Here is a 13,900-nt window from a genome sequence, read left to right as displayed (position 1 = left end):
GATCAGAAAAGACCAGAGCTTTGAGGTCTAGACCTAGAGGTGTCTGCTATAACACCTTAGATATGAATACAAATCTAATCACTGAAGAATCCAAAGGAAGTTTGAGATCAAATAGGGTGGGCCGTGAGATACACAAGCCAGTAGAGGATAGGCCAGGGGGTAAATGTTTCCAATGGTGAAGGAACTGAGACCATACAGTCAAAAGCCAAAATGGTGCCCCAAAATCTAACTAAGGCAGGTAAATTACGGGTTTGGCAGAAAGGGCATCATCTGGTCTACTGCTGAAATTCTAGTTCTGACAAATTCTAACCCCCCTCTTCTTTCTGTATTTGCAAAGGTTTATACAAATATTTCAGTGGAGGCATTTGTGAATAAGTGTGCAGCTCTTGAAGGCCATTTGGAGGTTAAATCCCAGAACAAACAGTCTGAAACACTAGCACTGACTGAACCTGTGTTCCTTGCATAGCATTTTAACATGTCTTTGTCATTACACATGGGAAATAAGCATATGGAAATAAGTTGAGGTCACACTCCAAAAGGGGAGGTCCAGTTCAAACTGCTTGGTTATGTCAACTCTGAATGGGAACACTAAGCATCACGGATATATTTTGTCATTTGACAAGTGGCAGTGAGGAAAGGAGGGATTTATTTTGGTTGTATCTAGTGGATTGTCACTCACACCATAAAGTACTTGTGAGTTTAGCGAGTTTCTGCTTGAAGAAAAGTGACACTGTACTCCTATAACAATGTACATACCTATGTATGTTAATAATTTGTATGAAGGCAGTGTTAAATGACCCAACCCTTTAGTGATGCTGTCCTAACTCCCAATAAAAAAATTTAAAAACATGGTGGTACAGGAATTACGCAACTGTTAACCTGGAAATGTGGAATCTGGTTAAAGCACATCCCATAGCTCCCGAGAGTGTGTGTCTGGAATGGGCGCTAGAATTGGAAAGTAGTGGGGGAGGGGCAATCTCGCAAAATATCTTTCGCTCCAATGGGTTGCTGTTAAAGAATATGGGCTCTAGCTACACACACAGAACAAGAACAATGCTTTCTTGATTGATTTTCTTATCTTTTAAAAACTGAGAAAAAAAGAATGTCAAGTGTAATACAAACATCTGGGGCAGGCTGTCGCTAAGTTACAAAAACAGTCTTATGTACCTCAAACTACACAACCTCAACATTCCTAAATATATTTCCTCTATTAAACAAGAAAAATAATTTAGGACGTAGAGGTGATCCCAAGTCACTATGTAACTTAAAAAATAAATTACGCTTGGTATGCCAGGAAATGGGGACAAGTGTGTGGCCCAATAGCAGTGTGCAGCTGCCAGGCTCATGTAAAAGCAAGTAAACTAAAACTAACTGAATCAAAACGAAAGGGATTGACAGGGGAGATGACTGGACATGCAAAGGTGCACGTGATTAAGCAAGAATAAAGACATCTATAGAGATCAAGAAAAGTGATGTGTTTATAAGGAGCGCAAAAGCAGAAATGCAAAGATGAAGTGAGAGAGCAAGGAAAGTGATGCGCTCATATGGAGTGCAAATACCGAAATGATGAAACAGTTTATTAATGACAGCAGTGAAAGTAGTGCAAACGGGTCGAGATTGTCTAGAATGGCTCGTTCTAACTGTAACTATACCGGCATGTATTCCTGTGGGGGTATAAGCCAATAAGCGCCCTGTCTCGCTATGAACGCTATTTGGAAAGTACTGTAGTCTGCCAGATTTAGCCCCCCTAATTTTTTGTCTAATCTTAGTTTTTTAAGGCTAAGCCTGGCTCTTTTGTCTCTCCATATAAACGTATTAATCAGCTTGTCTAGCTTGCGGTGAAAGTCGTCCATAAGCGTAAGTGGGAGCATGCTCAGCTCTTAGTTGACCATAGGTGTGATCATCATTTTTATTGTTTCCACTCTCCCCCACCATGTGGTGAATTTAGGCGACCAGGACTCCAGGAGGGACTTTGTCTTTGCTAACAGGCGTGTCTCATTGTAGTCTAGTGTTGTTTTCAGGTCACTGTCAAAGTGAATCCCGAGATATTTGATGGTTCTTTTTTGCCCAGCTAATCCTGACTCCCCTAGAACTTTCTTGTTTGTGTGCTCGTTAAGGGGTTTGCATTCTGATTTGTCTTTATTAAGTTTGTACCCTGAGTGTTTTGAGTATGTTACAATTGACTCTATTAGTGCCGCAATGGATCTCTTGGGTTGTTCGGTTACAATGAGGATATCATCTGCATAGGCTGCAAGCTGGACTTCTGCCCCGTTGATGCATATCCCTTTCACTTCTACATTTCCCTTGATATCACTGATTAACGGTTCCATTGCTAGTAGGTAGAGTGATGGTGAGAGGGGACAGCCTTGTCTTGTACACCACTGCAGGGCAAAGGGTTTTGTGGTAGCCCCGTCTATTGCTATTCGTGCCTTGGGGTCCGCGTATAGTGCCAACACCTTCTTAGTGTAAGCTTCCCCCAGGTTAAATGCCCTCAGGCACTCTTCCAGAAATCCCCAGGACACTCTGTTGAATGCTTTCTCTCCATCGAGTGTAATGGCCACTGCCGGTTCCGCTGAGATGGATTTGTGTTCTATTATGTGGCACAATAAACACTTCCACAACACCAATCCCATATTCAAGAACACAAAGGGGGCTCTACTTAAAGTCGACAAAAAATTGGAACACAGTATAAAAAGCTCGAAATGGGAATAACTATGGGCGAATAATAAGATTAGGTACAAGGGGAAAACCCTGGACTTAGAGGTATGGAAAAGAAGGGGAATCACAGTCCCGGCCCAACTAGAAGAGGAGAACAACCCGGCACCATTCAGAGCACTAAAAGAGAAGCATAACCTCGAAGACATTGAGCTTTACAGCGTCCTAAAAATTAAAACAGCGGTAACACAGGCAAACCTAGTGAAGCATAGTCCCTCAATCTTACAATATATGTCCAGGCTAAACAGAGTTGGCCACCAGGTATCGCACCTATATAAATTACTACGCCCTACAACATCCAAAATCAACGACAAACTAACAGATTACTGGACAGAGCTACACAACACCGCATTGAGCAAACACGAGCTGGAGACACTATGGGCTTCACCCTCGAAGAACAAAATAACACCAGCACTGGCCCAGACAAAGGTCTGGCTACCACACAAGACTTACTGGACACCCGCACGACTAGCATCACTAAATCTTAGAGAGACTAACTTATGCTGGGATTGTGAGTGAGAGAAAGGTGACCTAGCTCACTTCATCTTTCACTGCCCCAAAGTAAAGAACTTCTGGGAAGAGGTTTTCTCATTTATCAAGAAAATATTGGGATGTACACTTAGCCCGAAGTTCTCAACCCTAACTACTGCATTTTTAACCACAAATCTACAATCACAGCATGACAGGGACCTTCTGGACCTCCTGCTGACCTCAGCTGTTAAAATGGTGATCTCCAAATTAAAAGACACAGGGAGGGTATCGTTTAAGGGATGGTTCAACTGGATAATATACATGAGAGGTGCTGATAGCATTGCACTCCGCAACTCACCCTGGAAACCATCCACGAGAGGTATGTGGTCCACACTGGATGAGTTCCTGTGTCACCATCAGCCCCCTTGACCTACAGTGGCACAGAATGATCTAACCCACACACACGAAGAGAATAGGGCGAGAAAAATACCATGCGCACGACATTCTTCTTATTTCCGATATACACTCTTTCTTTTCCATCTTCTCACACACCTTTACTCCAATAGTAGGACAATACTAGGGGGGACATCTGATCACGTAAACTTATTGAATACCTCATGCAGGTATGACCAGCTGGTGGTGTCACCCCGTGGAGAAAAAGTGATGTATGTGGAATACAATTCTTAATAAAAAATTAATCCAAAGAAAATGACAGCAGTTAAAATAATGCTAAAGATGCCATGCTCCATAGCTGGTACTAAAACAAGAGACAACCGAGAAATATCAAACTTACGTAGACAATGAAGTCATCCAATCACTGTGCAAGGGGCTGACCCAAAGGCCACTTTACAAATTGTATTGTAGGCAGTAGGTCTTTAACTACAGACAGCCAAAGTGGTCTGTAGGTAAGACCTGAAAAGGAAAGTGTAAAAAAAACAAAAAGATCACTACTGGTTGATGGAGGAAAATGGTCACTCCCAAGTGTTTTGACTGATTACTGCAGGTTTTTTGACTGTGCACTGGAACTCTGCCAACCAGGTCCTGGTACATGTTCTTCAACCCTAAAACATGTTGAGATGGGATACATTTCTAATTGGCATATTTAACTTACTTATGATTCCCTAGTATAGGGAACAAAATATACCTAAGGCCTGTAACTTTAATGTCACTAGTGGACTATAGCACCCATTGAGTCACTCACTACAGTGCCAGTGCTAACATGACTGCAGGCCCCCACCATTGTAGACTGTCTGTGCTGTTTTAAGATTGCCTATTGACGTGTCAAAATAATCCCTTTTGACAAGCCTAAACCCCCTTTCAAAAAGTCCCCTTTAAGTACCTTTAGTGCCCTAAAGGCAAGGCATTTCATATTCAAAAGAAGGACATGCAATAGTTTAATAATAAACAAGGTTCTTACAGTTAAAAGACCTCAAAAACTATTTTCATTGTGGAAGGGTTAGTTGTTTCATAGGAAAGCATTCAGATGCAATATCAAATTTCATAATGTTATCTCTACCTATAAAACACCTACAAAGTTTATTCTTTTAAAAATATGTATTGCTAACCCAATTGACTGGTAAACTCAGGGTTGTAACAAATATTTTTTAAGTACTTTTAGAAATGCACCTTTTCCCTGTCACACAGGAGCTGAATAGCCCTCTTGATGAGCTATGAACTTGCTCCCAGAGCTGAGAATAATGACCCCAATGCACAGGCATTGGGGTCAGATTTGGCACCTCTGGGCATCCTCTTCAGAACACTACTGGACCTGTGGAAGGTAGAAGAGCCACTGCTGCTATTGAGATCTGTGAGGAGAATTGAAAGGCTGGACCTGTACCCAGAAAAATAATTGGGTTCCATGGTTCCCAGCTGACCAGTTCCAACTGGACCTGCCCTGGCCCTGATTATAGTTTCTCCTGGATTGAGTCTTGATCCTCCAAATGCTGTTCCTGAAGTCCTGGCACCCTTGGATGTGTCAAAGTATACCCCACATCCTCGGAAACCTGCAAATTAGAATCCCTTTGGCTCCAAAGTCCTGTGGAAGATCAGTACAAACCTGCCAAGTCAATTCGGTGAAGGTGCGTTACAGATGGATAAAGATTCTGGTTGCTCCCACATTGAGTCAAGTTTGTGACGGCGTATCCCATCCGCCAAGACTGTAATCAGGCCCTAAGTCTGAACATAGAAATCATCACCGGGTGACCTTCCTTGGGTACAAATGTTGAATATCTCCCGCACCAAAAGTCAGTGACTTCATCTGGACTTCGTCCAATGGCTGTCAAGGAGCCCTTCTCGGCCACAGACTGCTACCTTTGCTTCAGACTTCTATTTCAGATACTAAGGGCCTAATTACGAGTTTGGTGATCTATGGGACCGCCAAACCTCTGGTGGCTGTCCCTGGACTGCCAGACTTGGGGCCCACCCACTATATACAACCATGGCAATGGAACCACTGTAACAGTCGGAGATCCCTGACCCCGCGGCGGCGGTGCAGCAGTGTGAGACTGTGATATGCTGGTAGTGCCACTGCAGCACCGCCAAGCATATTACAAGTTTCTTCACTGTGACCCTTTTAATGGCAGTGAGCCCACCATGAAAAGGGCGGTGTTGAGGAAACTAATGGGACCCTACAGGGCCCTCTGTTGTCGCTGTGCACAGGGGTGCAGGCAGGTGGGCACATCTTGTGCTCCCCTGTATTTTTTAACCCCAACATTGTGCATTTCTGTCCATGCAGGAACAGGAAGCTTCATTCCTGCAGCGGTGCCCTTCTAAGGCTCTCCTATGAACCTTAGAAAGGCACTGCCATGGGACTGCTCTGCAGGACAGCCCACCAGGATTACATCTCGTAATCTGTGGGGTGGGTGGTCTTGGAGCTGGTCACTGGCGTGGCTGCCCACTTCAAGACCGCCAAACTTGTAATCAGTCCCTAAGTCAGAAGGTAAAACTTCCAACTGGTTTGCTCCTAGTTTTTTTATCCAACCTGCATTTTACATGGTTAGCCTTAAATATTGCTTAGGTACTGGTCAAAAGCAACCAGATGGCTTCCGTGGGTACCTAATGCTTTTGGCTCAATCTCTATTTAAAAAGTAAAAAATTCACATCCCCCATCCCCCTTGTTTTTGTTTTGTCACTGGTCATTAAATTATCCTCCGTTTTTATAAATTCTACTGGAAATTTCAATGTGTTGTGTTTTTGACTTTTTAACTGTTTTCATACGTCTAAATGCTGTACACATTTTCTTAAATTAAGCCTCTCTCCTCTGTGCCATAGGTACCAGGTGTGGAGCTAAGCTTTAAATTACTGAAACCTGTAGTGGACCTGACAAGAATAATGATATTATTATTTGTAGTGGACTACCATATTTCCAAATAATATTCCCTTTTCTCACAGTTGCACTTCCTAAAACACTAGTGTTAGTATTTGCATTATTCTATGACAAAACACTTAGTTTTTTCACCTTTCAGGGCTTCATGTAATAGGATGACCTTGTTAGACTTGGCTTTTTCAGCAGGTTTACCCCCAGACCTTTTGGTTTTTGGCCTCCTGTTTTTGACTCTGGGCATTTTACCACTGCTGTTCAGTGCTAAAGTGCATATGCTCTTGTGATAAATTATGTAAATGGATTAGTGTTTTCCTGTTTGGCTCATTTGATTTGCTACTAAGTCCCTAGTATAGTGCACTGTGAGTGCCCAGTGCCTGTAAATCAAATGCTGCTAGTGGGCCAGCAGCACTCATTGTGCTACCCACACAAGCAGCCTTTCAACGGATTTTCAGACCTGCCACTGCAGTGTCTGCGCGCAGTTGGGGCTGCCATGTCGACTTGGCAAGTGCACCCACTTGCCAGGCCCTAACCTTTCCTTTTCTTATATGTAAGACGGCCCCATGTATCCCTGTGGGCAGGGTGCAGTGTATGTGAAAGGTAGGATATGTATTGGTGTGTGTTTCAAGTCCTGCTAGAGAAATAAAGTGTATTTCATTTTTCAGTATTGAAAGACTATCTGTCCCATAGGATAGAATGGGAGATACTTTGTAACATCTTACAAGTATAGCTTCCCTTTGGGACAGGATAGAGAAATGGAGTTTAGTATTTTGGAACTCAGAATGTAAAAATGCATCTTTTAGTAAAGATGATTTTTATGTTGTGTGTTTAAAAATACCACTTTAAGAAATTGGTTATTTTCTTGCTTAGTTATCCTGTGTGCATCTGCTGGGTTGTGGATTGAATGTCTGGCTTTGGAGTGACAGAGGCTAGGGATGTGCATTCACTGGGGGGGTCGAGGTGTGTCCTACCTTTCCTGAATGAATCAGGGCTGGGTTGAACAGACCTGGTCTGCATGTAGAGTAGTGGGAGAAGATTTCCCTTGCACCTAAATAGGCCCTGTCTCCCCTTTGCTATGCTGTCTCCACCTCCTGAAATGAAGCTGGGCCAAAGAGGATAGAACTTATTTGGACTGAGCTGAGAGACATTTGCCACAAGAGAACAAAGGAAAATGTGGTATAAATATTGTGGCCCAAACCCCAGAACTTTAGTTTACTGCTGAAATAAGGACCCTGCCAGGAAGAAGAGCTGGAAAAGCTATCATGAGGAACCACCACTTTGCTGTGTGCGCTGCTGTTTTGGCCTGCTGATTGATGCTTCTGTCCTGGGCCGGGAAAGGACTGGATTGTATTTTCATCATCCTGCTGTTAGAGTTTTCTCTAAGGGCTTGAAGTCGAGCTTGTCTTCTGTCGGAAGTCCCATGGAGATAAAAGACTTCCGAGAACTCCCTTGGACCCTGGACCTGCCAAGAAGAAGAGCTGGGAGAACTGCCAGGAGGAGTACTGCTCCTTTGCTGTGTTGTTGCTTTGTTGGGTTGGACTGCAGTTGCTGGTTCTGCCTTGGGCAGTAAAAGGACTGGACTGAACTTTCTTTACTTGTTGCTGAGTATCTCCAAGGGCCTGACATTGAGCTTGCCTCCTGTTAACGAAGTCCCAGGGACAGCAAAGACTCCATTTCCCTGTCTCTGGAACTGTAGTTTCAGTGGCAACAGAGGAGGAAAGCAGCCAACACCCTCACCTCTGTGGACTCCGTGTCCTGAAGGCACCGCAGAGAGCACCACAGCACTTCGCACTGCAACCCTGGTCTCACTGAGGACCGTCGCCGCACCAAGCCGCTTATTGCACCACAACCTGTGGGCACCGCACTCCCCACTCCCTTGCTTCACACTGCTGCCCAGGGCTCACTGAGGACAATGCTGCCCGCTGACTGCAACACCCGTGATTCCACCATGGTTTGGGAGCACTTCTTGTAAGTTACTCAACGCACTGCCCCATCCCACACCGCTGTCTGCGGCGATAGACGCCAACTCCCATCAACTGGCATTGTTGCTTGCACCGTGACCTGTCAGCACTGCCATGAGTACTGCCTCATGCCCCACCACAGCCCTCGTCTCACCGACGCCACTGTTCGACTGTCACGGAGCCGTTGCCTGCACCACAACTTGAGGGCACTGAACTCCGCTCCGCTTTACACAGCAACCGCAGCGGTTGCCATGACCGGCCCGCTCGGGCATGGTTGGCTGGAACCAAAGGTACTGTTTACGAGCCTGCTGACACTAATGCCAGTTCACACCAATGCTGTCGGCTGAAACTGTTGGATTCAGTTGTTTTCAGCAACGCAGTAGCACCAGACGGAGATACAGACTTCAAGGAGCTGCAGTTTTAAGTCATACTTGCAAAGTGCCTATTTTTGATTACTGTATGTTGGTCTTTTATCGTTTTGGTCTTGTTTGCACAGATAAATATTGGTTATTTTTCTAAAACTGGTGTGGTGTCCTTTTGTAGTGTTTTCACTGTATTACTGTTGGTTATGTGCAAATGCTTCACACATTGCCTCTGAGATAAACCTAACTGCTCATGCCAAGCTACTAAGGTGGTGAGCAGGGGTTATTTTAGGAGTGTATCCCCTGTAGTGTCAGGCAGGTGGAACACAACACCCGCTGACACTGTGACCGGCGTGATTATAGCGCAGCCTACAAATGACGGAGGCCACACACAGTGTACTCGTACAGTACAGTCACAAGGGTTCTCTTCTCTGAGAACCCGCTCAGCGGCTGCACTCTTTTATTTTATGAGCCCATGCAACGTAGGCGCAACCAAAACTTGCTGCGCCGTGGGGTAGGCTGGAACCAACCCCCCAGGCTCCAGACAAAAAAATGGACAGTCGCGATGTGTGATACTACATTCCTCTCCAAAAAATAATATTAACAATATATTCAACAACAGTCAGGTAAAACCCCATGAGGCGGCAGGTGCATGCTTCTATCCTTGTCCATGAGTCTTACCACCGGTGCTGACTCACTGAACTGATAGTTCATGACCAGACTTGCACTGGGTTGCGTCCATTAGGGTTCTTTGCACGGGGCAGCCTTCTAACAAACAGTGATGGCCCTTGTGTCTGCTGGACGACTGAGGGTTGACCCTCAGACGATACTTGCTGCATGTCTCACAACCAGACTCATATGTTGCAGATGCCCTGGGGACCTGCTCAGAGTAGAAGGTGTGCCAGGTTCGGGAACTCTTGCTGGCGAGTCATCCTTCGCTTGTTCGATATTATCAGGTTCTGTGGTTTTTTTTAAAAACATTTTTTGTTGAAGATTGTACACAAAATGCAGGTCTCTGTACCTCAGAGATAGCTGCAGGACATTTAGGCTTCAGAAAATAGAGCACAATCCGATTTTCTACTTAAAGAATCATTCAACAGATACAGAAGCAAGGGTGAACATTGCCCCCCCAACCCTCCCACAACCCAAACTCCCCCCTCCCCCAGCCCCTCCCCCCACCCCCCCCCCCCCATCGCACGGTCATCAGTCTTGTCTCCACTTCAGTACATAATATCTCAACCCAACGTATGCACTTGTCTTTAACCTCTCATCCCACATATACCAGAGGGTCTTGATCCATCGGAGGCCCGAGCCATAGGCCCCTAAAATCGGCCCACCTCTTCCAAATTTTGAAGTGTTTCCGTGGGCAGCCCCTGGCAACAAAAATCGGACTCTCCAGCCCCATGCAGAAATCGAGCCCCCTCTTCCACGCTACAACCGTAGGGGCTCGCGTGTTCTTTCCAAGCTCTGACCACATCGCTCTTGGCCAGGGTAAGGCCCAACAAAAGCAAATGTCTCTTGTAAACGTTCTGTTAGACCTGACATCCTTGGCGTGGTTTCCCCCTATCTATTTGGCCTCTACCTCCTGTATTTTTGATGCTGTGCTGGATTTCGTTTTTGCTGGTTTAGATGCTTTGGACACTCTGCCACTGCTGATCAGTGCCAGAGTGTAAGTGCTCCTTATGGGAATTGTGATACTGATTGGATATACATGATTGGCATATTTGTGTCACCAAGAAGTCCCTAGTAAAGTGCACTGGGTGTGCCAGGGCTGGTGATGACAAATGCTACTAGTGGGCCTGCAGCACTGATTGTGCCACCCACATGAGTAGCCCCAAAATGGTGTCTCAGGCCTGCCACCACACTGCCTGCATGCAGTCTGTGGACTGCCATGTCCTCCTGGTCAGTGTCCCCACTGACCAGACCTAACCCTTCCCTTTTTCTGCACATTGGTCACCCCTATCGAAGGCCCAAGGTACCCTATTGGGCAGGGTGCAGTGTATGTGAAAGGTAGAGCATGTACTAGTGCAGGTGACATGCTCTGGTAGTGAATGACAGCCATTTTGTTTTGTCACTGCTGCAAGGCTATCTTGCTCCATAGGCTAACATGGGTGATGCTGGCTCCAATGGCTACGAGCATATCTTCCCATAGGAACAAGATATGACATAAGAGTCTGGTATCCCTGAACTCAGAATTTAATAACACAATTTTTAGGAAAGGTTGTTTTTAAATCCTGTGTTTGAGAACAGCACTTTTAGAAAGTAGCTGTTCTCTTGTCTAACCTTTCTGTGTGCCTTGGCCTGATTGTGGATTGACTGTCTGGTTTGAGGATGACAGGGGCTGGGGAGCCCCCAGGAGGTTGGCTGGGTCCGCCCTAGGCTGAATCACTGCATTTGCAACTAGAGTGGTGGTAGGGGATAGCACCTAAGATTGAATAGGGCTGTGCCAGCCTACCACAATGCTGGCTCCACCTCCTGCTGGGCGGCTGACGACCCTGCCCCTCACTCTGAAAGGAAGGAAGAAGCCAGGAAAACAAAGTGCTCAACGAACACCCAGAACTGGTTCCGACCGGGCTCAGGGCCCACTTGCACAAAGAGAACAAAGACTTTTAGGGGTATAAGTATAGGAACCCTAACAACAGAAAAGCAGAGTTCTACAATCAAGAGGAACCTCTGCTGGAAGGAGAACAGCTGAAGAAACTAAGGAAGACTGCCCGTGCTGTGTGCTCTGGGGCTGACCTTTTTGCTGCTCAACTAAAAGAGAGAAGAAGGGGAATTTGCTGTGTGCTGTGACCCTGCCTGCTTGACAAGACTTTGCTGTGTGCTGTGTCTGTAAGAATCTCCAAGGGCCTGAGAAGAGGTGGCCTCCTGTCCTAGAACCCAGGGTTAAAAGGTTCCCAAGAAACTCCAAGACACTATGAAAATCGTCCTGTGTTCACCCTCAGTGCGTGATTGCAACTGCTGGCCATGTGGGAGGATCGGTGTGCTCATCGGCACATAATTGCAGGTGACCGGAGGATCATTGTGCCTCCTTGCGTAAGGAATCACCCCAAAAGATCTTGTGGCCTGGTGGGTGATCCGCCAACAACTTGCACCCCCAATTTGCCCGTGCCGCTAATCACCGCCGCTGCCCGGGGCCTGGAATTGCCAGAAAATCTCACCGTCCCCCGCCGGGGCCGCGAAGAAGAAATCGAAGAGGCCGCGCTAGGATTGGACCGCTGTCGGGGGCTTGTCTCGCGGGGCCGCGCTCTGATTGGCTGATCCCCGGAGAAGAAGCTGCGGCGTCACGGGGGCTCGTCTGTGGAGTCGCGCACAGATTGGGCAACGCAAGGAGTCATCATCTGAAGCCGCCGGGAGCCAAATTGAGGTAGCGCTCCCCCCGCCCTCACAACCAAAGGTAATCTGGGCAGGACGAGGAGCCGCGTTCAAGTGTGGAGAATGCCCTGTCCTTGCCGAGGGAGCCGCGTGCATCACTCGTTACCAGCCGCACCTGCCTCCAGGTAAACAGACTCCCAGCCGCTCGCTGGATTGTCGCGAGTGGGCTGAGAGCTAGCGGGACCGGCAGGGACTGCGTGAGGGTCTTTCTCACAAGGAAGACTTCCTTTGTGTAAACACGGTGCCGGCGCTTCAGTAGAACAGCGCTAGAGATACAGCATTATTGCTATTTTTAAGTATTACAACCTCTACACCCATTTTCCTTTGCTTTTAAAGACTGAGACTTAACTGTGATTCCCCAATACCTTCCTAGAATAGCGCAAACCTGAAGAAGAGTCAAGTGATTTTGTAGCTGTATTTTACCATTGGTTTGCTTTGCCTAAACTGAAGATAACGTTATATATTTTATATACTTACCTGTGTGGTGTCAGTTTGTGGTGTATCCTTAAGTTATTGTGTGTGTTAAGTGCAACTACCCTACACATTGCCTTGGAGATACGCCTGTCTGCTCGTTCCAAGCTACCTAGGGGGTGAGCTGAGGTTATCTACAGTGTGCAACCTTTTACCCTGACTAGAAGCAAGGGTCCCTAGTTGGTCAAAGGTACTTACCTCTGCCAACTAGAGACCTCCAGATCTAACACTTTCCCTCCCACCCCTTCTAAAACATGCAGGAGGCCTAACAGTGGTATGCAGGGGAGTTCCCACCCAAGCGCTTTGGACAAACAGTCCCACACCCCTTTCCAAAATCTAGCTAGCGCAGGACAGCTCCATACTGTATTTAGGAACGTTCCAACTGCCAGCCCACATCGTAGACAGTCCGGGGACACTATCAGGCCCGCCCTACGTAAACGTTGTCTGGTAAAATATACCGTATGGAGGTACTTGAACTGTATAAGCCGGAGGCGTATCGAGATGGCGACACCCCGGGGCCCAGCTAATGCCTCCCTCCAATCCTCATCTTCCAAGGCACCCACATCCGTCTTCCAGGACTCCCGTATCTTCTGTAACGAAGTGGAACAGTGCGTGACTAAGGTTTGATATATACAGGATATCTTTTTGGTCCCCAGTTCTCCCATAACCACCTTGGCCTCTAGGGGGCTAAACTCAGGTAGTGATTCTAACTCCTCCAGACACGGGGAGAGAGCATGGCGGAACTGAAGGTATTTGAAGAACTGAGTTTGGGGCATACCAAACTCCTGGCTGAGCTCCTGAAAGGACTTAAGGGTCACCCCTGACAATACATCCCCCAGTGTGGAGATTCCTATGCTGTCCCACCCCCCAAAGCCTTGTAACGCAGCCAGACTGGGGAATCTACCATTGCGCCAGAGGAGAGTTTCGCCCGTCAAATTGTTCCACCAACCCATACGCCGCAGGGCTTGCCTCCAGATCTGAAACACTAAATGCGTGCCAGGCGGTAGCGTCTTCCGTATCTGCACGTGTAGAGTATAGTATGAAGCGAGCGGGCACTCATTAGAAGCTGCTCCAAAGCATATGCTGGGTCTCTCCTATCCCCATACCACCAATCATTTAGAACGAGAAGATGGGATGCCTTATAGTAGGAGAGGATGTCAGATGTCGCCAAGCCGCCGCAGTAGGAGGAGAGAAAGCACGTGCGCACTGCGACCAGTACTGCACCA

General features: G+C 46.8%; 1 protein-coding gene across 1 annotated transcript in view; it reads left to right on the top strand.

Annotated features, from left to right (window-relative positions):
- The window catches only part of PHEX (phosphate regulating endopeptidase X-linked), a 1,438,972-nt gene that overhangs the window by 670,988 nt on the left and 754,084 nt on the right, over positions 1 to 13,900 (top strand). The window lies entirely within an intron of this gene.

The sequence above is a fragment of the Lissotriton vulgaris genome, chromosome 8 (genome assembly GCF_964263255.1).
Source record: "Lissotriton vulgaris chromosome 8, aLisVul1.2, whole genome shotgun sequence".
NCBI classification, from domain to species: Eukaryota; Metazoa; Chordata; class Amphibia; order Caudata; family Salamandridae; genus Lissotriton; species Lissotriton vulgaris.
This window is presented reverse-complemented; position numbering and strand designations above follow the sequence as displayed.